Source organism: Ambystoma mexicanum, chromosome 13 (assembly GCF_040938575.1).
Source record: "Ambystoma mexicanum isolate Mex_15411 chromosome 13, UKY_AmexF1_1, whole genome shotgun sequence".
In the NCBI taxonomy this organism is placed as follows: Eukaryota; Metazoa; Chordata; class Amphibia; order Caudata; family Ambystomatidae; genus Ambystoma; species Ambystoma mexicanum.
Genome location: NC_090938.1, coordinates 153,151,532 through 153,179,104, shown reverse-complemented (window position 1 = coordinate 153,179,104; position 27,573 = coordinate 153,151,532).

Genomic DNA, 27,573 nt, shown 5'->3' with positions numbered 1-27,573 from the left:
TACTCGACTCGGAGCCGAAAATGTGCAGAGCCTTTCTTTCATGAAAAGCAAACGTATTTTCCTCCACCAATGCTGCACAAGGAAACGGGTAACACGGATTCAGAGTAAGATGACCTCGGTCATTTATGCAAACACTGCCTATATATAAGGACATTATCAGCAATTGCAATGGCTGATAGAAACCAAGAAAACTTATTGGGCCTCATTATAACCCAGGCCGGACGGGGTTAACGGTGCCGGTAAAGGTGCCGGCGCCGTCAACCCCGTCCCGCCTCATTACGAGGTCCCCTCGTGGTACCCGGTCTGCACTTCTCGTTTCACCAGACGTGCAGATCGGGTCCCGTGAGGGGAGGAGGGAGCAAACAACGGGCCGCTCGTAATCGGCCCGTTGTTTGCTCCCTCACCCATTCCCATTCAGCCCTGTGGGGGGAAGGGAATGGGAATGGGGAAGGTCCGGGCCTGGGTTCCTAGAAGGAGGAATTACCGGGAGCTCCGAACTCGGAATGGTCCGGTAATTCCTCATTCTGGGAACCCGGACGCGATTTCGGCGGCAGCCATGCCGCCAATAGCGGCATGGCTACCGCTGAGATCGTAATGAGGCCCATTGAGTCTGAGAAATATTGAGAGTGGTCAACCAAACACACAACAAATAATGATAGCATATACAAGTATTTAGATATGAGTGCATGGTAACAAGGATCTAAATGTATCATAGGTCTGCATTTCTAGAGCCAGGACAATTTTTTTTCAGATAATGGATTTTCAGCGAGAGAGAACCAGAACACTAAGCGAGAGCCTTTCTTTTGAAGCAGAGCCAAGCTAATTTTCCTGATAGTGGCTTTTCTTCAAGCGGTAGAAGAGAATTTATGAGAGAGAATTCTTTTCTATGAGATAGAGCTAAAATACACAAGGGAAACTGCACTCCAGTCATTCAATGACATTTCAGTCCATATAGAAAACAAATTATTTTTCAAAAAACGTAGCAGGCGCCCCTCTCCTATAAGAACATGGCATGATAACCTGTTCTGTCGTTTTTTCCCACTATGAGAGTTCACAGCCATTGCTTTTTGCTCACTGTACCTTTCACAGATGGGAAATATCCATTTGCATACCAGTCTTTGTCCCGCCCACATGGGCAGTCCAGCACCGAAATGCTATGGCAATTTCCTTCTGAACAAGAGTACCAAAAGCAACCCCATACACACATTTCAGCCTTGTTTGGCCTCATCAGTGACGTGGAACTATGCCTCTCTGAGCATAGTGGACAGGGAGTCCACGACTGGGTTCTCCCAGGTAACTCAGGGTGACCTGCCCCAAGTTCCTTGCAAACATTTTTCAAAAAAGGTTGCAGGCACCCCTCTCCAGAAAGTACATGGCATGATAACCTGTTCTGTGGTTTCTTCCCACTATGACAGTTTGCATCCATCACTTTTTGCTCACTGTCCCTTTCACAGATAGGAAATATCCATTTGCATATCAGTCTTTGTCCCGCCCACATGTGCAGTCCAGCACCGAAATGCTAGGGCAATTCCCTTCTGAACAAGAGTACCAACAGCAACCCCTTACACGTATTTCAGCTGTTGGTACTCTTGTTCAGAAGGGATATGCAAAGACTTATATGCAAATAGATATTTCCCATCTGTGAAAGGTACAGTGAGCAAAAAGCGATGGCTCCGAACTCTGAAAGTGGGAAAAAACCACAGAAGAGTTTATCATGCCATGTTCTTTCTGGTAGGGGCACCTGCTACCTTTTCTGAAAAATAGAAAACAAATGAGACATTTAAGTTTCTTACTCCAGCTGGTCGGTTACTGAAATGTACGACCCCCTTGAATAGCTTTACTTCACTTAGATACCTTAGTCATCAACACACATAGGGCCTCATTACGACTCAGGCATTGGACCATGGTGCTAAAAGCACCATGGTCCATGCCAGTAACTCACTGACTCCGCCATGGCGGAATGGGGAATTACCACCCCATTCCGAGTTTGCCCGGGCGGTAATTCCCCATGCCGCCATGGCCCTTCCCCATTCCCATTTTTGCCTCGTAGGGCTCAATGAGAATGGGGAAGGCGCTAATTCCGGCAACGTAAATTACGGTGCCGTAATTAGCTCCTAGGTCCCTTTGCAGGTTGGTTTTTTAACGCCTGCTAAAAGCAGGTGTTAAAGTGCAACCCGCAAAGGGACCTCGTAATCAGGCGTTAAGGGTTTAACGGCGCCGACACCTTTTACGGCACCGTTAACCCCTTAATGCCTGGGTCGTAATGAGGCCCATAGACTGTATATAGCAACAAAGTTGGTTTAACCATGTTCTACCATGTGGGACCGGATACCAGATGCAACTATAATATTACTTGTATCCCCTATCGAATGGAAGCGATGCCCCTTAATAATTATTGAAGGAGTGGCTTTGCTACAAGAGCAGACCCTTAACAATTATTTGAGCAGCAGCTTTGCTACAAGGGATGACTCTTGCTAATTCTTTGAGGAGGGTGTAGAGAGGCAGATGTACACATCATTTATAGAACTCACCCCCTCAACTCTGTCATATTGGAAGAACATCAAGAGAACACTAAGCACGATACCTGGTATCATCCCAATACCACATCAAAAGGTATGAGAAATGTGATGCACTCAGACAACCGTATCAAATGTATCTCCAAATTGATGCAGTAGACATGAGCTTGTAGACACAGCTGGATATAGAAGAACTATAAGTAAAGTCTGATAGGTGTACAATGACATCATGAAGAAGAGAAGAAACCTGGGCGCACTAAACCTGAGCTATGGATATCTCGAGAATGAAGATCTGACTAATTTGATGAAGTAAACATACAGGCGAAGATGAAGAAAACCATAAACACTTTGAAGTTAAGTAACAAGCGATGCAGTAGATGGATATATGCACAGACGCAAGTGAGAAGACTTCAGAGGAGAAAAACCAAGACTGCAGAGCTGACAGGCAGTGGACATACAGATTTGTGCAAAAGAACCAAGGATATTGGCTCAGAATCAAGGAGGCCACAGCAAGAAGCAACTGCAAGCCACAAAAGGAGTCTAAGAGGATAAGCTACATACAGACAACATATTTATCTTAGATTAAGTAAAGGAGTGAGTGAATAATAATGGAACACTAAAAGATGCAGATGCAGAAAGTACATGCAAGAACTAGCAACAAAGTCTCCAGAGGCCAAGGAGAGTAATAGCACCCAATATAATAGAATCAAATAGCATTAAATAAAAGGACAGAATGGACAAAATCATGGTCTCCTCACAGGTGGTACAAAATCAAAAGACAAGGGGCCTCATTACAACCCTGGCGTTAAGGGTTTAACGGCGCCGTAAAAGGTGTTGGCGCCGTTAAACCCTTAACACCTGATTACGAGTTCCCTTTGTGGGACCCGACCTTAACGCCTGCTTTTAGCAGGCGTTAAAGTAGGGTGCCGCAAAGGGACATTGGTGCTAAGTACGGTGCCGCAATTTGCGGCACCGTACTTAGCGCCTTCCGCATTCCCATTGAGCCCTATGGGGCAAAAATGGGAATGGGGAAGGGCCCATGGTGAATGGGGAATTACCGCCACGCCAACCTTGGAATGGGGCGGTAATTCCGCCATTCACCAAGGCGGACCCCGGCATGGACCATGGTGCTAATGGCACCATGGTTTAGCGCCGGGGTCGTAATGAGGCCCAAGGCCTGTTCATGTAGCTCCAGACGAAGATAGCAATGCACCTTCCCTCCCTTTAAAGTTCTGAGGAAGAGAACAGTCAGCAAGGTCAAATACAGAGAAGAAGCCTTGGTTTAGGGCCTAACTGATAAGAGATGGTAGGCTAATTAGCTAAGTAGGGCAGTTGTCTGATGTTGTTCCCTTGCACTTGGGTTTTGCTGCTGACATGCTGCTAACTAACCAATTGTCCAAGGTTGGAACCGAGTAGCAACCAATCATGAGGGTCTATCTAATGGTGGATTATACATTGTTGTAGATGCCTCTCTACTTCTGTTATGCTATTATCATTATTTTACCTAGATAGAGGTTGTTCAAGGCATGCCTACCAAATAAGGGGCATCCAATGATGATACTAACACTTATATGAACTACAGGTATATACGTTCCCTTAACCAGTCCCTCCATCGGGTAGGCTTCTACTGTTTATCATGTAAGATGAAGTCATAGCTGATGTACATCAAGGTATAAAACCTTTTGCATAGTTTAAATGGTTTGAGAGCGTGTGAGCTACAATCTGTTTGTTTGCCAGGTTTCCCTACTTTATTGAACTAATACAAAAGTAGTATTTTCCCATAGTCTGTCTGGTTATTTGGGCCTGAGATCATTTATTGTGGTAATCCCATTCGGCACTTGGAACACTCCAGTTGCTACTGCACATTTTGGTAGCAGTGCAGATGGTACAGATCTATATTCTCAGATTGTTGATGTTGTCCACCATTAGGCAGAAAATTGCAGAGTTTCCTGTGGAGAGCAGAAAAATCACGTTTGTAAAACAAGATGGTCAGCAGTTGCCCCTTTGAAGAAATTCCTGTGCTCTCCCCACGGGAGCCCTGCGAACTGAAAGTGAATTGGTAGATTGGGGAAGAGTCGATACAGAAGGGCTCGAACTGAGCAACCGATGTTAGTAGAACATCGAAAGTAGCAGATAAAAGGGGAGGGTTTGTAATGCCTGTATACATATTGGTTTGCTGGGTCCTTAACTCAACCTCCTTCTTTTTGACAGACACCTGCCATTCTTCATTAACTTCCTTCCTTCACCTGCCTCTCCCCCAAACACTCTCTCTGCCCCCCCTTCACCGACCGGTGTACTACGCACCTGCACTCCTCCTCAGAAAACCATCAAAGGCAGAGACCACCTACACCTGGCCGCACTCAATTCCCACTCAGCAAACAAACACTCAGCCGACATCTGACTCCTTCTTGAAGACATTGACCTCAGCATTCTCGCTCTTAACGTGACATTGTTCAATGCCAGCTCAGTCACTGATTTTGACTCCATCTCGCGGATGGCTACAAGATAATTTCCAAGCCAGGACCTAACCGTGCTGGCGATGGGGTTGCCTTAATATTCCCAGACTGGGTTCCTTCCTCCCTCATACCCACCCAGGCTTACTCCTCCTTTAAGAGCCTGGTGTGCAAGTCGGTCATCTCTCCCTCCTCCCCTCTGACCATTGCCACAATCTACAGGCCCCCCAGCTCTATCGCCCTGTTCCTCTCCGAATGGGCTGATTTCTGCTCATCTCTCCTACCAACCACCTCTAAACTCCTTCTCTTTGGTGACTTCAACTTCCACTTGGACTCATCTGTCACAGCATGCACCCTCTTTCTTGACATCTGCACCTCGCTCTCCCTCTACATTCTTGCTTCTGGTTGTACCCACTTAGCAGGACACACTCTTGACACTCTTATCCACTTTGGTCTTCCACTCTCCCCCCCCAATGATCACTCCTCTCTCCTGGTCAGATCACTCTCTCCTCTTCTCTTACCTGGGTCCCATCGGCCCTCTGACCGCACATCCTCCAGCCCTGCAAACCTCGTACACGAACATCCATCCGATTAAACAAGTGTCAGCTGCTGCCTTCACATCCACCCTTACCCAACCTCCACCCCAACCCCAAACTCTACCTCTGACTCCACTCTAAGCAACCTCCTTCTGGCCACTACTAACATTCTGGACATTCTTGCCACAGTCATGATGATCTGCCTGAAACCTGCCTCTATGCGCAATACCTTGTACGATTCCTACATTGCAGCAATGAAAAACAAGTGTACAATTGCAGAAGGAAGTGGCAAACCTCAGGCTCACCCTCTGACGAACTGGCCTGCCATCTGCTCCAAAGCCAATACAGATACTCCATCAATGCCAAGAAAGGAGCCCAAATCCAGGCACAGATATCTAGTGCATCAAATAACACGACTCAACTCTTTAAAATCGGCAGGGACCTAGCCATCCCTTCCACAGTCACCTCCTCCCTTCTTCCACCCCAGGCCCTCTGCAATACACTGGCCACAAACGTCACCACTAAAACTTTGGACATCCTGAGCACCCTTGCAACCCTTTCCCCTGTCCCCTTTCACACTTCCTTGCCTCCTATGGCTTCCCACCTTCCTTCTTCCATTCTCTCCTCCTCCTCCCCTGTCACACCTGATTAGATCACCAGAGTGGTCCCATCCAAGACGGTCTCTTCCAAACAGGTCTCCACTTGCTCATCCAGAACCATCAAGGACAACGTTGGCTCTCTTGCCCTTGCACTCGCTGATTTCTTTTTTCTTTTTTTTTTTTTTTAAACTTTTATTTTAATCGGCAGAGGTTCACAGGGTACAAACATCAAGGCAACAGGCAAATGAATCATATAAAACGTGGAGCAGCTCGCAGGCCACCTCATCATCATTACAACAGTGACTACAACATTTTACGGATAAAGGAGGAGGGCAGAGGAGGTCACGATGCGGGAGTGGAGGCCGGGGACGCACAAGACCCCGACTCGCCCCCGGACTGATTGTTGAGATACGTGTTAAATTCAGTCCAAATGTTTTTGGGACGAGACTGGGCCGGCAACATAGTCAAGTAGTCCTCCTCGCAGTTCCGTGACCATGTGAGCAGGCCCAACCATCTCTGCGGGGTCGGGGGGGGGGGAACACCTCCAGCTCTGGAGTATACACTTCTTGGCGATAATACAACTTATATTTAAAAACGTTTTCAGGCGCTTAGTTTCTTCAGTGCTCCAAACCCCAAATAAAACTGCCATAAGATCGGGAGCAATAGCGGTTTCAGTTACTGCACTGAGTGTATTTAGGACCCGTCCCAGAAATCGAACAATTTGTGACAGGTCCAGAACATGTGTAGGTGACCAGCGTCCGCGGCCCTGCAGCGCGGGCAGAGGCGCACCCCGGAACGGGCAAATCCCGAAGTCCTGCGCGGTGTGTAATATAGCCTATTAAGGAGTTTATACTGCATGGCCCGAAAACGGAAGTTGAGGGAGACTCTTTGGGTGTGGAGACACATGCTCTCCCATAGCTCATCAGTTATCTCTAGGCCCAGTTCGCTTGCCCATTTGTTGCGCGCTCCGAGAACCGGGGTAGAGGAGACGTCTTGCAGGATACGATACAATGATGAGATGACGCCCCGTGCGCCGCCCGAGTTAGCAATGTACGCTATTGCCGGGTTATCAGGGGGCTCATCTGGGAAGGAGGGCCACAAAGTACGGAACGCAGCGCGAAGCCTAGAGTACTGAAGAGTCTCTAAGGGGGACCTAGTGTGACCCGGCCTCCAAGTCTGGGGGTCTATGAATTTGCCCTCTGGATAGAAGTCTGACAGTGCCCTATACCCCAGAGCCTCCCAGTGGCGAGCCAGGGCAGCGTCCAGCGTGGGCTCCAACCCGGGACAGGCCCACGCAGGCAGCCACTTGTAGTACGGGGAGGTCCCATCTGATGGGCTTAGTATGCGTGTCCAGGCAAACAAGGTCGCGGCAATGGGGTCAACGGGGGAGTCCGGAGTGTAGTGTCGATGCAGCACTAGGGACATCAGATTGATACCAGCGGATGCCAGCCGCTCCAGCTTAACGTGAGGGCGCACTGGGGCGCCAGGTTACCAGTGAGTGGCATATTGGGCTTGGGCCGCAATCCAATATGTAACAAAGTCAGGAGCAGCAATACCCCCACGTCTGTATGAGAGTGCCATGTCGGTCCACTTCTTACGCACAGCACCTGAGTGCCAGAGGAATTGTGCACAGAGCGTGTGCAGCTTAGTGAAGTATGTCCTCCCAGGCCATACGGGTATGTTACTGAAGGTGTATAGGAGCTTGGGGAGCAAAATCATCTTAACCAGGGACAGCCGTCCCGCAACAGATAACGGAAGAGTGCGCCAACGTGAGATTTTAGCCTCAACTATCTGGGCTACCGCAGAGTAATTATCGGTAAGTAGGGTGGGTTTAGTAAGGGATACATGTACACCCAGGTATTTAATGCCGTCAGGGGCCCAGCGCAGGGGATATTCGGTGACGGGCTGTGCAGTGGATTTGGAGAGCGGGAAGATCTCCGACTTGGAGTAGTTGATCGTAAAACCGGAATGGGTGCCAATGCGGGTAATATCTCTCAATATGGGATTGAGGTGAGTTGTGGGATCTCTGATATACAGTAGGACGTCATCCGCATATAGGGATATAATTTCCGGCTCCTCTATCAGTCTTATTCCCTTACGAGAGTGTCTTAAACGGATATAGTCCGCCATTGGCTCTATCACTAATGCGAAGAGAATTGGAGAAAAGGGGCAACCCTGACGGGTGCCTCTAAATAGCGTGAAAGTCTCGGATGTTAGTGAGTTAACTCGAACCCGCGCAACGGGGGAGGTGTATAATAGTTTAATAAACCCTATCATGTTTGGGCCAATACCCATTGTCTCAAGGACCAGCCACATGTATTTCCAAGAAACCATGTCAAAGGCTTTCTGGGCGTCTAACGTGACCGCCACTGCCTGGGCGTCCTGATCTATACGGGACATGACATTAAACAATCTTCTGATATTGTGGTAAGTGGACCTGCCCGGGACAAAGCCCGCTTGGTCCTCATGCACCAGATGCGTCATGATTGGCAAAAAGCGGTTGGCAATGATCTTAGCAAGGATCTTTGTGTCAAGATTCATGAGGGAAAGAGGTCTGTATGACCCGCACTCATCCTCAGGCTTACCCGGTTTGAGCAGCACCGTGATGACCGCTTCACGCATGGAGGGGGGGAGGATGGAGGTCTGAAGTGCCTCATTCCATACCTGAAACAGCCGAGGGGCTAGAACCGCCACGTGCTCCTGGTAAAAGTCTGCGGTGAGCCCGTCAGGGCCAGGCGCCTTGCCTTTGGGCAAGTCAGAGATGGACGATACTATCTCGTCTAGCGTGATCGGGGAGTCTAGCTGGTCTCTGGTCTGTTGGGAAATTTCTGTAGTGGGGATCTGTGCAAGAAGCTCACGCATTCGTTGCTCAGTGTGCTCTACGGGCTGGGAGTAAAGGGAGCTATAAAAGCCAGTGAATGTATCTAATATTTCCTGGTCCGCCCATTGAGCCTCTCCATTTCGATCTTTGATGGAAGAGATCTGCATTCGGCCCACCTCTCCCCTCACAAGTGTCGCAAGCGTTTTCCCAGGCCTGTCGCCCTTCCCATACCTCCTGGCGGCCTGAGGGCGGCGAAAGTAACGAACTTCGGAGGCGGCCAGTGTGTTATATATCTGGAGTTCATCCGAGATTTGGGCCAGAATGGAGGGGTCAGAGTCGGTAGTGCTGCGCTGCTCAAGTTGTTTCAGTTTGATCTCAGATTGCCCCAGAGCTGCCCTAATGGCCCTCAGTACCCCGGCCTCCCGGGATATGGACATGCCCCTTATGTATACCTTGAAGGCGTCCCATCTAACCGCGGCAGTCGTATCCCGAAGTGAGTTAAGTTCAAAGAACGACACAATGTCAGCTAGTATTTCGGACTTAAACACAATATCCTTTAGGGCTTCGGACTTAAAGCGCCAAGTGCTGACTGTTGGAACTGGGGTGCCCAGCCTTAGGGACAATGTGATTGGAGCGTGATCCGAAAGCGTGCAGGCCAGAATGCCCGCACCCTCCACCCCGCCCATCAACTCGCTGGAGGCCAGGAACAGATCTATCGTGGATGAGCTATCATGCACCGATGAATAGTAGGTGTATTCCCGCTCCTGGGGATGGAGAGTTCTCCAGGCGTCGCAGATGTTGAGCGATTGCATATGGCCCCGCAGTCTGCGCTCCGCGCGAGACAACGCTCTGGGACCCGTGGCAGTTCTGTCCAGAACAGTGTCCAAAATAAGGTTCAGATCCCCTCCCCATATAATATGCACCCCCACATAGCCCAGAAGTATATTGGCTATTGCGTCAAAGAATTCCGGAGAGTCCACGTTGGGACAGTATGTGTTAACAAGCAAATATTCCCTGTTGACCAGTGTGCAGTGCAGTATAACGTAACCGCCTTTGGGGTCGATGTAGCTTTTATGCAGCCCAAACTTAATCGATTTGTGGATAATCGTGAGAACACCCCTAGATTGCGTGGAATAGGAAGTGAAAAATCTGGCGGGACCCCAGGACGGAGCAACTGCTCTTGGTAAAAGGCCATTGGAATGTGTCTCCTGTAGGAGCAGGATCCTACAGTTATGCCTGTTGGCGTAAGCCATAATCTTGCGGGCTTTGGTGTGGTTACTCAACCCCCGAACGTTCCAGGACATTATGACAGTAGACATTTTAGTGGTAGCCATCCCCAACTGCAATACCAATCCTCAGTGGACATCCCAACACCACCAACCATGCGAGCTCCCAAACCAAAAACAGCATGCGCACTTGCGCCACCTCGGGATGCGCCCTGCGAAACCTTGTGTGCCTTTTTGAAAAACAGTTCCCTCTCCACCCCCCACCCTCACCACCAACCATGAATCAGCAGTGTAAACATTACCCACCCTTAACTGCGTGCAGTTGAGCCTACCCCAACCTGGCCTGCACTTCCCCAAGGCCCAACGGGGGCCAACCCATTCCAGCAAAACAAAAGAGAACAGTGCAATCGCAAAGGGGTGCACCGTTGCCACGCACTAGCACGCTTAGAGCCAAGTGGCTCTGTTACATAACAAACAGTAATAGTGGACTCATAACGCAGGTCCCCTCCCGCAGAGCGGGAAGCCGGGGACCGCGCACAAGCCCCTGCGGTTCCGGTAATCACCATAGCGGTGTCGACAGTCATATAGAATCACCTCCCATGTCCCAGAGTGGGGAATTGTGCCTGTCTCAGAGAGGTAGAAGTCCTGCCGTTGTACATTTGAAAGAGAAACAATAATAGTAGGGCGGCAGCATATTACAGCAGCGGCTCCGTGTAGAGCATCATCAAGGGCCCTAACCTTATGGGCATACCACGAGCCATCATGTTCTGAGCGAGGCCCAGCTCAATGGCGTGCAAAGTGTTCGGGTGATCTCGGGGCCAGTCACCGCTCCCCAGGATATCCAGCCACGAAGGGAGACTGAAGTAAGCGACAGTTCCCAGCAAGGTGAGAGATAAATGGCCAGTGTCATCACAGGCGAGCGCCGCCAGGAGCCAGAGCTACCCAATAAGCAGAGCAGTGTTAACAATGATAAATTGTAATTACAGAATCAACAAATGCAGCCAATATCACCACTCCATGATACCCAATCAGCTTTCATCAGCGATGGCAACTCCAGGGCCCTGAAGCGGTATCTGCATCTCAATAAATTTTACCGCCTCTTCAGGGATGGTGAAGAAATAGAGCTTGCCCATATGGGTGATTTTGAGTCTAGCAGGAAATAAAATGGCATATGGGACTTTGCGCTCCCTGAGCATCTTCTTGACGCCAAGGAACTGATGCCTCTCCTGCTGCACAGCCATTGAGAAATCTGGGAAGATTCGAATAACATTAGCCTCCCATCGCAACTCCCCTTTCTCCCGTGCCAGGCGGAGGATGAGGTCCCTGTCACGGTAATTGAGAATCTTGGCTATAATGGGCCTGGGGCTGTCTCCAGGCCTGGGACGCGGAGACAGGGCCCGGTGAGCCCGCTCGACAGTGAAGTAGGGAGAAAGGTCTGGGTCACCAAGCATGTCCTTGAGTAGATGTTCGATTGCCTCCTCCATTCGACCCTTCAGGGCAGTTTCAGGGACCCCAATAATGCGCAGGTTTTTTCTGCGAGAACGGGATTCCAAGTCGTCACATTTTGCTTTTACATTCTTCATGTCCCGCGATAAGGCAGCCACAGTGTCTTGTAGTGTGTGTATCTCATCTTCATTGGTGGATATCCGGTTTTCGGCCTCCGTGATTCTGGAGCCAGCCTGATCAACACGAGTTTTGAGTGAGGCCACGTTAGCATTGATGTCATCAAGCTTTTCATGAAAGGAGGCGAAGTTCTTGGCCATCGACTCCATGATGGTAGTAAGATCAGGAGCTGCAGATACGGGACTCGGTTTGATATCAGGTTCCTCCGGCGTAGTGGACACGTGGCCCACTTCGGATCGAGGGACCGCCTTTGTAAATTTGTCCATGGCCCCCCCCTGGCGCCACTCTTGGAGCGATTCGACATGATCAGGTTCGGAGAATCAAAGAGGGAGATGCCAAGATGAGTTTCGCCAGTTACGGCGGCACAGGGGCTGCTACAGGCAAGAAAGAGGCAGCCAAGCAGGTCCAGGTCGATCCAGCCCACGAGCCAGGAGGCGAGGGGACCATGCGTGCGGAGGGCCCAGCTATTCACCCATTGTAGGGCTTACCAGAGGGGCCAGAGTCCACCCCAGTGCAGTCCCCACAGAGGTCTCCACCCAGCGGATCAGCTTACAGACCAGCAGGCCTTGGGGACACCAGGAGGTGGAGTATGGAGGACGGGGTCACCAGTATACACAAATGGGGTGCTGTGACGCCAATGAGCGAGATCCGGTGCAATGAGATTTTGCAGCTTGAGATGAGACTGCCCAATGTAGTGAGGAGGAAGTGTGGCAGAAGCGTAGGAGGTCCGCAAACGTGGATCCACTGGGCGCTGTGCAGGTCCCCCACCCAACAGAATAAGTAGCAATGTTCACCACGGATGACGCGACTCTGGGAGCGGGGTGAGGCCCCACTGTGACAGTGTGACAGTGTGGTGGAGGGAGGCAACCGCAGGGAGGGCCGTGCACCACGAGGCAGGAGAGGCCGACCAGCAGAATGGGCAATGCGCGGGGAGACCAGGCCCCAGCAGGGAGAAGCGTGGAAAACAAAGACGGCGGCAGCCGCGGCTCCTCACCTCCAGTCCGCCACGTCCCCCATCCAGGCACCGCCGCTCCCACCTCAGGCCAGGCCACCACACCAAGAGGTCACCTCCAAGGACCACAACAGTTGTGGGCGAAGGGCTCCGCCGCGACAGCACTCCCCGCGGGCCCGCACCACACCCAGCCCCTCACCGTGGCTGCAGCCAAACAGCCGGAAAGGGCGGGCAGGCGGAGGAGACCGGGCCACCAGTCCAGCGACGTGGAGGGGCCGCGTCCGGGATCCAGGCACGGGTCAGCGGCGATGGACACGGCGGCAGGCACCTGTCCGAGCCGCGGCGCACACGCGAGACGCCGAGCGGCCTGGGGCCGTGCCGCCGCCGGCGCGGCGTGAAGGCAGGTCTGGGGCACCCGCCGTCCGATTTCCTCCGGGATTGGGGCGCGCGGGACGCGGACAGCAGCAGGAGCATGCACACCGAAGCAGGACTGCAGGATCAGGTACAGAACCGCAGATGTAGCCGGATAGATGGCGGCTAGGCGTGGAGCTCAAACACTAGGCGGCCATCTTGCAGGCTGCTCAACAGCGCCCCCGCACTCGCTGATTTCTGCAACCATTTTTTTGCTACTGGTTCTTTCCCCTGCTCCCTCAAGCACTCCCTTGTGTGCCCCTTCCTGAAAAAACCTTCAGCAGACCCAAACTGTCCAGTCAACTATCACCCTATCTCTATCACCCCCTTACTTGGGAAACTCCTGGAGAAGCTGGCTTTCCCCCATCCAATCCAAAGTCACAGAAACTGCTCTTCTGAACACCCATGAAGGACTGCTCACATCTCTGGACTCTAACTCTCCATCTGTCTTCATTATACTCAATCTCTCCTCTGCCTTTGACACGGTCAAACATTCCATCCTCGTACAACTGCTCCTTGGTACCCTGGTTATCTCGGAGCAGGCACTGGACTGGCTGACCTCCTTCCTAACTGACCATTTGTCCCAGGTTAATCTGTGCACCTTCTCCTCAACTACTTCTTTCTCCACCTTTGGAGTCCCCCAGGGCTCCAACCTCTCCCCCAAGCTCTTTAACAGTTACCTTGCTCAGCTGACACTCCTCATGTCCTCCTTCTCCCCCAACTTTCAGTGTTAAGCAGATGACACACAACTCTTTTTCAATCTTCCTGCTGACCCTCTGGCATCTTCCATCATCCCAGACTGCCTTTCTGCTATCCAGTCCTGGTGCACTTCCAACAATATCTGTCTCAATGCCAGCAAGACTGAGATCCTTCCCATGGGGATGCCTGCTCCCTCTTTCTTCCCCTCACCCTGGCCATCCTCTATGGGCTTGCCCCCCTCTCCTTAATCGGAAGCCAGAAACCTTGGAGTCAACTTCGACTCCTCTCTCTCCATCCTCCCTCACATTCAGGACATTGCCAAGAAGTCCAACTTTCAAGTCTTACTTCTCAATGGAATTCTCCCTTTTCTCACTTTCCCCCACAAGTTCACTGTTACTAGGGCTCTGATTCTCTCTAGGCTTGACTATTGCATTAGACTTCTGCTGAATCTACCCTCTTCCTCTTTGCGACCACTCCAGCTAATCCAGAATAGGGCAGCAAGACTTGTCCTTGGCCTCAAGTCCAGGGTCTGCATCTCTTCTGCCCTAAAAACTCTTCACCGACTCCCAGTTGCTACAGGATCAAGTTCAAATCCCTCTGCATCATCCATAAGGCTGGCTGGGGCCGGGACCATGGTATCTGAAACTTGCTCTTACCAAATACTCTTCCTCTAGACCTCTACATCCTCTAATATCAACTCTCACTGTGTCAAGGATTTTGCTAAACAGAGGGCCAGAAGCGGATCTCTTTCCTCCGCTGGATCCCTCTTATGGAACAGCATCCTCCTTACTCTTTATCTTGAGCCATACCTCCTCAAATTCCAGAAGCTCCTCAAGACTTTCCTTTTCACCTCTTCCTCCCTAACACTCCCGAACTTCTTCCCTTCTGTGCTAATCTCACAGTTTAGGTGATTGGTGACCAGAGCCCTTATGTGTCCTTGGGGTCCTGGTCTCCCACACCCGATTGCTTTCAGCCTCTGCCTACACAAACACTTGCCTCGGCACTTACTGGCCGTCATCACTGAAAGCCTGCACTTATTCATTATGTCATACGGATGAAAGTCCCCCAGCACTTCCTACACTGGGCACTTACACCTGTTGCTCACTCACGAGCACAGGCACTACAGGACTTAGTCCCCTATCCCCCTTCCCTCTCCTCTCCCTGCACTTGCAAGCTCGGAATGCTCACAAGGCCTAGTAGGTTTGTCTTTATCCTCCAGTGTATACATTTTTTCTATCTCATGTTCCCTCCCTGATGCCCTGTGGGAGCTTAGAAACACAATTTACTTGTTGTATAAGCACCTAACAGATGCACAATAAACAATATAGTGGGGAAACGGTAACAAGATTTGTTCAAGTGAGAGATATACCTCCATTCCTATTCTCAAGGAGATAGAAGGGAACACGTCACACTCCAAGTGGGGTATTTTTAAGGGATTCCTGAGGCAAGGCCGATATGACGGATGCATTTCACACTCCAAAAGGAGCAAAAAGTGAGATGACATACTTTTACTATAGAAAGTAAAGAAAAGCAATCGTAGAATGTGTTGTGCATATTTGGTTGGGGTTATGAATATGTTAGTGTAGTTGTGATAAAATAGGTTGTAAACTGAAAATATAAAAATATAGTAATAATGTGACTGCTTATCAGACTCTAAAAACAAGCAATTGGCGCCAATCATATGAGGGTAACAGTTGAGTGAAAAAGCACAGCAAAATAAGATTCTTAAATTGGTGATAATAAAACAGCAGGACAGTGAAGATTGATAGAACTATAACACAGAAGCAAAATTGTTTGAGGAGTTGTTTTGAGAAATGGGCGGTGATTAATGGTGCTTGCCCGGATTTATCGTTGTGATATAATTAAAGTAATAGATGAATAAAGGTTCCGGTTAGTATTGACAGTTAAAAACGTCATGACATTATGGAGGACTCTCCTCTTCTACACCCGTGCAAGACATTACCAAGGTACACACCTAAAATTAGGAAATATCATGCCTAATGGGTAGGAGGCATGGTTGAAAAAATGTTCATGCCTTGGCCTCAAGAGGCTTCCAATTCAAGAAAAGTATTGCAACACATGACAACATGCTTACATGCTGTGTACACAGGGGAGAAGTTACAAAACAAGGTTAGCTATTTTAGAGCAATGGAAAATGTATCAGAGTGAGAGAGAAGACCCACCCGAAAAGGAGTGGATGCTTAATCAGCATGAAGGGGAGGGCACAGCACCCGGCCTACTCTTTCTCCATCTGAAGACAATAGTGCAACCACTGCGAAAGGAGAATCCTAGCCTCTAAATGAGTTCAAAGCAGAAGTGGAGTATATTAATCACATATATGCACTCCCGCCTAATAGTAGTGAAGATAGTACAGAAGAAAGTAATATTAAAAAACGCAAATATATGTCCAGACGTAGTAAATATGAGGAGTGTAACGAGAAAAGGGACAGACTAATAGAGATAGAAGAAGAGATCAAGAGACTAAAAGGAGAGAAAGCTAAAGCCAGCAAAGTGATAATTGTGCAGAATGAGCAGATGGGAGGACAGTATATAACAATCAGGACCGTTTCGGGGTTTCCTACTGTGGGTTACCCAGTTTGATGTTCACACTTAAGAAACACTCACAGGCCGATTCATGGAATAATTAGCATGGCGCAAGTGGCCAAAAACGTGCGATTCGCAGTGGAATAGCGATAATCGCAGTGCAAGTGCGAAAATCGCACGAAAAGCAGCGCACATCGATTCATGGAAGGCCGTGCGCGAGAAAACCATCGGATGTGCGCTAAAAAAGTGCGCGTCGCACGTTGGCGCACAGGCCATCTAATGGCGTGCGCCAGGTCACAGTGAAAATCGCACAGGCCACAGCGAAAATCGCACATAGCGCGGCGCATACAACAAAAGTAGATGGAACACGGGGCGTAACACTCGGAATGGGGAACAACTTGCCAAAATGTGGGCGTCACGGGAGAAGTACAGGGTGCAAGTGCGCGGAACGCCCACACGCTCGCCTACAACACGTATTCATGGAATCGAATAGGGCAAAAAAGCGCACGCTCAAACCAGCGCACAGGCACAAACACAACCGCCACAAGAAAGCAGACGGTAGCGTCTCTGCGCCTGTAATAAATGTGCGCCAAAAGGTGCACCAACAAATAGCACCTATATACAGCTATGATGAATGTCCTATACTGTGGCCCTCCAGGACAAATGACGTGCAAAGGGGTACCCACAAACACGGACACCTGCTGACTGAAAAATAACGTGTGTGTGTATTCCGGTGTGCGCAGGAAGTTTCACACGCGATTTGGCAGGGTACGTGGATTTCAGGGGTGCGCGGGAAGTTCCACACGCGATTTGGCCGGGTACGTGCGTGGGAATTTCCACACGCGATTTGGCTGGGTACGTGGATCTCAGGGGTGCGCGGGAAGTCTCACACGCGATTTGGCAGGGTACGTGGATTTCAGGGGTGGGCAGGAAGTTCCACACGTGATTTGGCCGGGTACGTGCGAGGGAATTTCCACACGCGACTTGGCTGTGTACGTGGATCTCAGGGGTGCACGGGAAGTTTCACACGCGATTTGGCAGGGTAAGTGGATTTCAGGGGTGCGCGGGAAGTTCCACACGCGATTTGGCCGGGTACATGCGTGGGAATTTCCACACGCGATTTGGCTGGGTACGTGTATTTCAGGGGTACGCAGGAAATTCTACACGCGATTTGGCTGTGTGCTCCCAGGTATACCCTGTACACCCTCCACGGCCCCTGCAGGCAGCTGACACCACAGGGGACTACCCTGGACACCTGCTCATGTCACCCAGCACCCCCACCCCCCAGCACTGTGGGGCACTCTCCACCAGGCCCCCACTCATGTCCCCTATCACCCCCACCCCCCAGCAGTGCAGGGGTAGCCTCCACCAGGCCCCCACTCATGTCTACCACCACCCCCACCCCCTAGCAGTGCAGGGGCAGCACCACCAGGCCCCCACTCATGTCTCCCACCAACCCCACTCCCCAGCCACCGGGGGAAGCCTCCACCAGGCCCCCACTCATGTCCCCTATCACCCCCACCCCCCAGCAGTGCAGGGGCAGCCTCCACCAGGCCCCCACTCATTTCTCCCACCACCCCCACCCCCCAGCCACCATGGGCAGCCCCCACCAGGCTCCCACCCATGTCTACCACCACCCCCACCCCCCAGCAATGCAGGGGCAGCCTCCACCAGGCCCCCACTCATGTCTCCCACCACCCCCACCCCCCAGCAGTGCAGGGGCAGCCTCCACCAGGCCCCCACTCATGTCCCCTATCACCCCCACCCCCCGGCAGTGCAGGGGCAGACTCCACCAGGCCCCACTCATGTCTCCCACCCACCCCACCCCCCAGCCACCATGGGCAGCCCCCACCAGGCCCCCACTCATGTCTCCCACCACCCCCACCCCCCAGCAGTGCAGGGGCAGCCTCCACCAGGCCCCCACTCATGTCTCCCACCACCCCCACCCCCCAGCCACCGGGGGCAGCCTCCACCAGGCCCCCACTCATGTCTCCCACCACCCCCACCCCCCAGCAGTGCAGGGGCAGCCTCCACCAGGCCCCCACTCATGTCCCCTATCACCCCCACCCCCCGGCAGTGCAGGGGCAGACTCCACCAGGCCCCACTCATGTCTCCCGCACACCCCACCCCCCAGCCACCATGGGCAGCCCCCACCAGGCCCCCACTCATGTCTCCCACCCACCCCACCCCCCAGCCACCATGGGCAGCCCCCACCAGGCCCCCACTCATGTCTCCCACCACCCCCACCCCCCAGCAGTGCAGGGGCAGCCTCCACCAGGCCCCCACTCATGTCTCCCACCACCCCCACCCCCCAGCCACCGGGGGCAGCCTCCACCAGGCCCCCACTCATGTCCCCCTGCACCCAGGTCCTCACAATCCCCAATCATGTGCGTTATGGTCAGCCTCCACAGCCAAAAGACCCTACCAAGTAACCCATTCACCCACATGGAAATGGAAATTACATGTTACACCCCCAATGTTCATAAAGCAAATGAACCCATGTCCGGTACACACAATGGTTGCAATTGAATGGGAAAACACCCAACATGACATGCATGAAACCAATGAGATGATACCACACAGTGGAGTGAAGTATGAAAACAAAATTGTATTAAAAAAAATTGAATGCAAATGAACTGAAAAAAAAAAATGGCAATGAAAAAAAGATAAGCTGCATGTCCGTCAAAAAAAATTAAAACTACAAATCCAAATTCAAAAAAATGTTGTCCAAAGTCACATTAAAAATAAAGTCAATCCGAGAGCGAAAAATAAATGCAAAGACCAATGCTCCATGGTGAATAAATAAAAAAAAAAAAACAATCCAATGAAGAACTATGTACAAAACATCCAAGGGTCCATGAGCCCAACTGAACAAAGGAAACCTACAAAAAACCCTAACTAAAATGCAACTATATACAAAAAGTGGAGCAGTGTCCGTCGACTCCAAATCACAAGAAGAAACAAAGGAAACCAAAAACTAAAGAACTATATACAAAGGCGGCAGGCAAGTCCAGCGGCTCACTCTGTGGTGTTCCGGGCGAGGGCATCATCAAACTCCTCTTCGATGTCCCGGAGGCAATCCTGTTCCATGGCCACGAGGGTCCGCAGGGACGACGCCATCTGCTCCTCCAACCCCCTGCGGATTGCCTCGAGGCACTCGGCCCGCCTCAGGGCCCTCCGCATGGAGTTCTCCGCCCTGACCATCGTGAGCCGCGCCTCTTCCGCCCGCCGCCGCTCCACACCTATCTGCTGGCCCAACCGCAGCCACACGGAAGACACTTCCCGTCCTGGGTCCTCCTGCCCTCCGGCCGATGCCTGACCCTCCGATGTTGATGGCCCCGAGCCATGATGCCTCCCACGTTGACTCTGCTGCTGCCTCCGATGCAACCGCCTCTGCCAGAACGGCGGCATCCAGGCTGATGGAATCCACCGACGCCGTTGTGCACGTGCCCTGCCTGATGATGCCGGCACATCCTCCATCTGCTGGGGTACAGTTGCTGTGGTGTCCACCCCTGCTGGACCTCCGACTCCCGACTGTGGCAGGGATGTGATCCCCACCGAGCTGGCTGCATTGGTCGGAGCAGGTCCACAGGGGGCCCTGGTGGCATCTGGGCCGGGAGACGGCAAGGAGAACGACCGGCGTATAGCCTCCACAGAGGAGGAGAGGGCCGCCAGATTGGCCGACACATGCAAGAAACCCCCGAACATGGAAGATCCCAATTGGGCCACGTCGGCACGGTGCTCTTCGTGATGACGTGCGTGCTCCTCCCGGGAAGCACGCACGTCATCACGAATTGCACCCGCGCGCATCGCAACCCCAATCAGGACCTTCTCCATACGGCCACGGGTCCCCTCGTCCACAGGTGGAGGGGAGTCAGGTGACATGGACATCCCCTCTACCTGCGGACGGGCCTGGGACGAGGCATCCCTGCTGGTGCATGGTGGTGCACTCACAGGGTCAGGGACAGCGACATGCACAGGCCCCTCCACGGAGACCTGTGCTGCCTCCTGCCCCTGCCCCTGGACTGCACCACTTGCACCAGCAGGGATTCCCCCACCAGGCCCCATGTGTGCCTCAGTGGCGGCCTCCTCCTCCTCTGTGGAAACCACCAACCTGGATGGCTCCTCACCGTCTTCCGCCGTAGCAGGCCCCTGTGGGGGCTCACCACCCCTTCCGCTGCAGCCGTGGGGGCATCCCCACCACCTTTCTCCACAGCGCCGTCTCCGCCCTCTTCTTCACTAGCCGCTGCGTAGAGGGAGATATAGAACACAAGCATCAGGGTACTGTACAATGGTCCCCTAGACAGGAAGCAATAGCAGATGAGTACCACTGTCAAAGTACACTTCCATCATGTCCCGCCACAACACATGGGTCAGTCCAGGCAAAACACACACAGTAACAGGCATGGTGCATGCCATGGACATTTCCATACATGTCCAATGGACTCTTGAAACATACAATGATATGGAACTCACATGCATCATGGGTCATGCCTATCACATGCACACACTTCACCTCAGTCACATCCATCTGGCCTCATACACCCCAAACACAGCGGATACAAGGATAACTAGGTTGCATCAGTGAATCTGTGCATTGTCACACACATGTGTCATGCATCCATGGCATTCACAAGTCACAAACACGCAGGTCAGGCACACAGACATGGCTACCATATATGTACCTGGCATCATCACCCATCCCTCACCCCCACCCATGTCCAGGAACAGAGACTGGCATGCTCTCATGTGTAAAATCTGCATAGGGCTCCACATGTCGCATTTAAACACATGCAACAACCATGTGGTTCACACATCACTGGTCGCACATGCATTACCATGATGTCCCTGCACACATACATGCGTACATGGCCTATGTCACACATACAGGCAAGTATCAGACAACCAGCACACCGCAACATGCCTGTCTGACACAGCAATGCTTGTCCACTTACCGCTCAACTCCAGACGGGTCTCCCTCTCAAGGATCTGGGCGTGGAGCGCTGGGCGTACGCGTTCCAGGACCCTCATCTGGTTGGAACTCATGCGGCCCCGGCCCCCCTCCACGAGGCACCGGGCCTTCACGAGGGTCCTGGATCTCAAGTCCTCCCAGCACTTCTCGATCTTCTGGACGTCGCGGGTTGCCACCCCCTCCGCGTTGATGGCAACCACACAGTCGGCCCAGATCCTCTCCCGTCCTTCCTTGCTGGCGCGGGACGATCCAAAGAGGGCATCATACTGCCCCAGGACATGCTCCACCAGGACACCAACTTCGGTGGCAGTGAAGCTGGTGCTCCTCTGCCCCTCTGGCCTGGGGTTGCCACTGGTGCCAGATGTCGAAGTGCCCGGCATGGCAACCCCAGAGGCAGGAGTGGGTGGGAAACTGGGTCCTGGGGCTGGGCTGTGGAGCGATGTTATCCCAGTCGGGAGTCTTCTGTTCCAGCAGGGGTGGACACAGCAACTGGACCCCTGCAGATGGCTGATTGTGCAGGCACCAAATGGCAGGGCACGGTGGCAGCAGGCAGGCAGGTAGGCAGGCAGCAGCAGATGGCACGTGGGAGGCTGCTCGGGGCACTGGGGGGCAGTAATTCGGCCTTCTGGGCAGGAGCGTGGTCTTCCGTGTGTTTTCGCGTGGCCAGCTTGATACGGAGTGATTTGGCACGTGAAAATCCTGCACGTCAGCGTGAAATTCGAGGAAAGGCCCTTAGCGCGTAAGCGCATCAGCACGCATACGCAATTCTATTGGACTATATGCCCTCAGCGCGTAAGCGCGTCTGTGACGTGACCCGCACGGGTGTTTCCCTCATAGCACGTGATGACGGAGCACACGTGGAAAGACTGCACGTCAGAGTGTCATCACGTGTAATTGGACAAAAGTGCGCATACACACGATTGGCCTATGTACATGTATTTCAGGGGTGCGCGGGCACTACACACGCCAGTACATCAGCGCAGGTGTATTCCGGGGTGTGCGGGAATTTCCACACGCTATTAGCCTGGGTACTGGATTTCAGGGGTGCGCGGGAAGTTTCACACGCTCGCCTACAACACGCGCAAAGAAACACATACGCCAGTAGGAAGCAGGCATACGTCGACCCGCGACGCATAAATTTGCGCGCAAAAAACTAACAAGCTCAGACGCCAGGATGAATATACCGTTCCTAGCAGCAGTGGCCGTGGGCTACCAAAGGAGGAGGAGGAGGATAGTCAGGGCCAGAATTTTCACACCCAGAACCAGCCTTTTCGGGATGCCTGATGACCAGGTGTATGGGAGGTACAGGTTTCCACCACACATAATACTGGACCTGGTGAGTGAATGGGAAGATGACCTCACATCACCCACACTGTGCTCCCAAGCACTCAGCCCCCTGGAGAAGGTCCTCAATGTACTGCACTTCTTAGCCACTGGATCATTTCAGCGGACAAGTGCCATAGTGGGTGGGGTGTCACAGGCCACGCAGTCACGCTGCCTACACCTTGTCTTGAACATCATCACTGCACGCCCATCAGTCTGCAGGCACATATACCTGCCCAGAACACCTGCAGAAAGGCATGCTGCCGCCCTGGATTTTTACTGTGTGGCACGATTCCCCAAAGTGCTAGGTGCCATCGACTGCACCCATGTGGCTCTACGTCCCTCCAGGGCATCTGAGCACATCTATAGGAACCGCAAGCACTGGCATTCCATCAACGTGCAGGTAGTATGTAATGCCAAGGGAATCATCACCTCAGTATATGCCAACTATCCCGGGTCCACCCACGACAGCTTCATTTACCGAATGTCCACCCTAAGCCGGGACCTAGAAGCTGGGCGGCATGGCGATACATGGCTGCTTGGTGAGTATGAATGCCACTGCACTTGCATGCATGTCAGATACTGAGCAAGGTCACAACCCCACCAATGATACCCATCACCACCTCCACAGGGGACAGTGCCTACCCTCTCAGCCCCCACATGATGACGCCAATTCGGAACCCCACCATGCCACCCGAGGTAAGATATAACACAGCCCACATTGCAACCCGGGGCATAGTGGAGCGCACATTCGGAGTGCTTAAGTCACGCTTTCGCTCCCTTGACCGTTCTGGCGGGCAGCTGTTATACGCTCCCCCAGTAGTGTGCAGGATCATGCAGACAGCATGTGTCCTGCACAACGTTGCAACACGCCGGGGCCTGGCCGTGGACATGGTGGTGCCCCCACATCCCCAACCACATGCACGCCCACTGCGCATGGGAGGGGAAAGGGCACGGGGGGTGGCAGCCTGTACACAGCTAGTGGCTAATTACTTCACAAAGAAATCACACCCCTGTGGAGTGCACACTGCCCTGGCACATACCATCTGACAATCAATGACGACTCAACCTGACACTGATCCTGAATGTCTGGAGAATCAACCGTCAATACCATATCAGCCTGAGATTGTTCACCTGGAAGTGTTACAATGTGTGCATCCCACCAATGCAGTTTCGTGAAAAAACACATTAATGCAGCTAAAATGAATACCCACTTGCAAAATGCAACATGAGGACAGTGCCATGTCACCCATTCCATCCCCAGCACCGCCACACGACACACCATGCCATGTCATGCTATGTGGGGGTAAACAAAGTAATCCCCACAACATGACACAAGTGTCACAAAGTACAGTGTCCCTAATTGAAACTCGTGACACCTGAAATGCTCACAGTAATGCAGGACCAACAACACACTTGAGCAGGTATTTAGCAATAACACTTATCAGCTACTGACCCTCAAAACTACCATTAACATGACATTACGAATGTAAGGAATTAGTAGTCTCACCACCTGGAAATGCCTGCACTCCCACCACTTCCAACTGTACAGTGTTGCCGCCATGTAGAGTTGTGGGTGCACTGCTGCCAACATGGACTCCATCTCCAAAGTAGAGGGCCTTGTGTAGACATGAGGAAAGGACCTGCAAATTAGGAGGTAGACATGGATGATGAGTTACACATCAATGCAACATGCAGTGTACAACACAACAGCAATATGCACTAGGAATGTATACACAGTATTGACTAGACTACCCACACATGTAGTGGGAGTCCAATGTCACCATGTACGTCAATGTCACTTGGGCACACCCTTTGCAAGCCCATGGAAACGGGAAGCAGGAGGGGTGTGTGTGACGAAAACCCAAGCATCTGAACCAAATACATGACAAGCCTGCATGTGCCCAGCCACAATGCAGCGTATGCCCACGGGAGCCACACAAGGCAACACACTGTCCCAAAAAAAAAAAAAAAAAATCAAAAATGGCCATTAATGGGCCAGGGGGGTTGGGGAGGCCACCCAGGAGGTCCGAGGACAGGGTGCACACCAAAACCCACCTGTGTGGATCTTGCGAAAAAAAAAAAACACCTCCATGGGCTCATGGCCCACACGGCTACCCTATTGTGGGAGTATCACTGCTGTCGCTATTCTCACCCTGTGCAGCTGCATCCGGAGGTGGTGGCACTATGGGAGGCAGCCCACGCAAGGCCCTAGTCTGTTCCTCCATGGCTGCAAGCATGCGGGTGTGGTAGGTCTCGTTCTGGAGGATGAGTGTGCGGAGGTCCCCATGCAACAACTCACGGGATGCCCGGACCTCCGCCCTAGTTGCCTGCATCTCAGCTGAGAGCGTACGGGTGAGACGCTCCAGCTGCTGTTCTGTCCTTCGGTTTGTTGAAGCCTCAAGCTCAACAAGAGTCGTCCTTAGGAGAAGGAGTTCCAGCCTCAGGGCTTCCCTGTGGCCCTGGGACTCTATGGAGATGGCTTCCTGCAGAGTCGCCAGTGCCGCCCGCCTGTCCCTGTTGGACGCCAACATGTCCTCCCTGTGTGACTGGCAGATGGAGTCGGTTGCCTGCTGTAGTCGCTCCATCAGCCTTTCGGGGGGGACAATGGAAGTGGCCACCCTATCCATGGCCTGAGCCATCATCTCTGATGATGCTGCCTGTTGGGTTGCCATACCGTAAATGGATTGCTCCCATGCGGTATTGCAGGTGGCGTACGGCCACCACGTCGGCGGGCACCACACCTGTCTGGGGCAAGGCGAACTGCGCCTTGCTGTGCCGGCACTGCCTGAGGCTGCAGGACTGCATTCCCCCTCTGATCTGCTGGCCCAGGAACAGGATCAGATGTCGCAGAGTGTGACCCTGCATCCGTAACCACCAAAGGCGTAGCTGCCAACACTGACATCCCCATTGAGGGTTCTGACCCTGGTGCAGGTGGGTCGGACAGAACAGAATCCCTCCCAGGAACACTCACCTGCGACGGCACGTAGGTCTCATCATCCGAATCAACACCTGAGTACAGCTCGGGGGAGGTGCAGCCAGATACACCCCTTGAGAGCACGACCTGCAGCAGTTGTGGGTTCTCACCCACCATCACACCACGTCCTTCACTGGTGGTCGGTCAGCCCTCAGACCCCTCCTGGGTCTGCACCATCTCCACAACCCCAGCAGTATCAGGTGCGTCTTCCCCTGCAAAGACATAAAAGAAAACAAATGGAAACAGGCATTAGCACCATGGCACACAATGAGGGCTGAGAAGCAACAGAACCAGTACTTGATTGACACATGTCCCACATGACTAAAACCCTCCCATGCATGCACCCTCACTGCGTATGAAGGGGAGGCAAATGGCACACATTGATGACACCAAGATGGAAGATGAACACATTTGCTGCATGCTACCTAGCAGTGGCATCACACATTGGCCTGTGATTGCCAGATGAAATACACATGCCATCACACAGATGGCATGTACCATTGCTATTGAGTGAAGATGGAGAGGAGGGCAGCACTTATTCATTCAGTCCAGTTCCCTCATGTAATAGCTTTTCTAATTCAAACAGGTCTGATTTTTCACCTGGAGCTGCCAGTCCAAAATGGTCCGATTGCACAGGGACATGTCTAAACAAATGATATCCAGGTAACAAAGTCACTCCACTTTACCATAGCCATGTCAGATATGTGACTAGAGGACTGAGAAATGCCTAGTAAAAGTGGTGGAATGCAAACAATCTGCCTGAATGAACAGAGAAAAATAAGCAACAATGTTGTGGCAAGGTGACACTTCAAGGGCAACTGGCGTGCTGTTGGGCTAGATGTCTACTGTTGGCAGAAGGGATACTGCTATGGCCAAATGCTGCTGCGCAGAATGTATTGCATGAAGCACATGGGTGACCCAAACAACTCAGGCGCACACACCCTCACCTGGCACACAAACAGAAGCCCTCACACACACACCATGCACATGGATGACACACACATGCATGTGCACTCACCGGACAATGCCTCATAATCAGGCAGATCTCCCATGCCTTGGATCTGTTCCTCCGTGACGTAGGTCCCAGCGACTGACTCATGTGGAGTGAGTTCCATGTCTTCTACTGGAGACCCACCTCCAGTCACTAGAGTTGCGGCATGACTTGAGGACAGCTTATTTTTTGCCCTGCGCTTTAGGTCATTCCAGCGCTTATAGCAATAATTGGCTGTGCGCCTCACGATTTCAAGGGCACTTACGATGTCTGCAACGGTCTGCCAGTGTGCCTGGCGTTGTGCAGGTGTGGTCTTGGATCTTGCAACAATGACCATTTTGTTATCATGTGCGGACACATACTCGACAAGTGCATTCAGTTCGGCATCCGTGAAGCTGGGCTTCCTCGACGGGCCGGACTGTGTAGCCGTGTCTGGGGCATCAGCCTGTGCCGGACGAGCACTCTTCCTCTTCCGCTTGGAAGGTGGTGGTGATCCTGAGTGTCCTATGCCGCTCTGGACACTAGGGGCAGGAGCCCTGGTGGACTCTGTATCAGGAGTGTGGGATTGCACACTCAGCATGGGAGTTGGTGCAGGCATTGGCTCAAGTGTAATGGTGTAAGGGGGAATGTCAGCAGGATGGACTAGGACCGACACTGTCCTGGCTGGGTGTGTGAGAGCTGGGGTGGATGGAGCCACAGCTGCCCCTGCAGCCTCTCCACCCTGCCTACTTGGGGCAGCAGATGACCTTGCTGCCCCTGATCCACGTGGCCTGATGACATCAACGTGCACCAGCGCACGTGTCATAGGCCTGCTGACCTGGAAGTCAGCCATGGAGTCAGCCAGGTCTGGTGCCACAATGGGCTGGTCCAACAAGGGCTGAGCATGGATGGTGTCAGCCACATCACCCTCAACCAGGGAGGGCGGGGGGG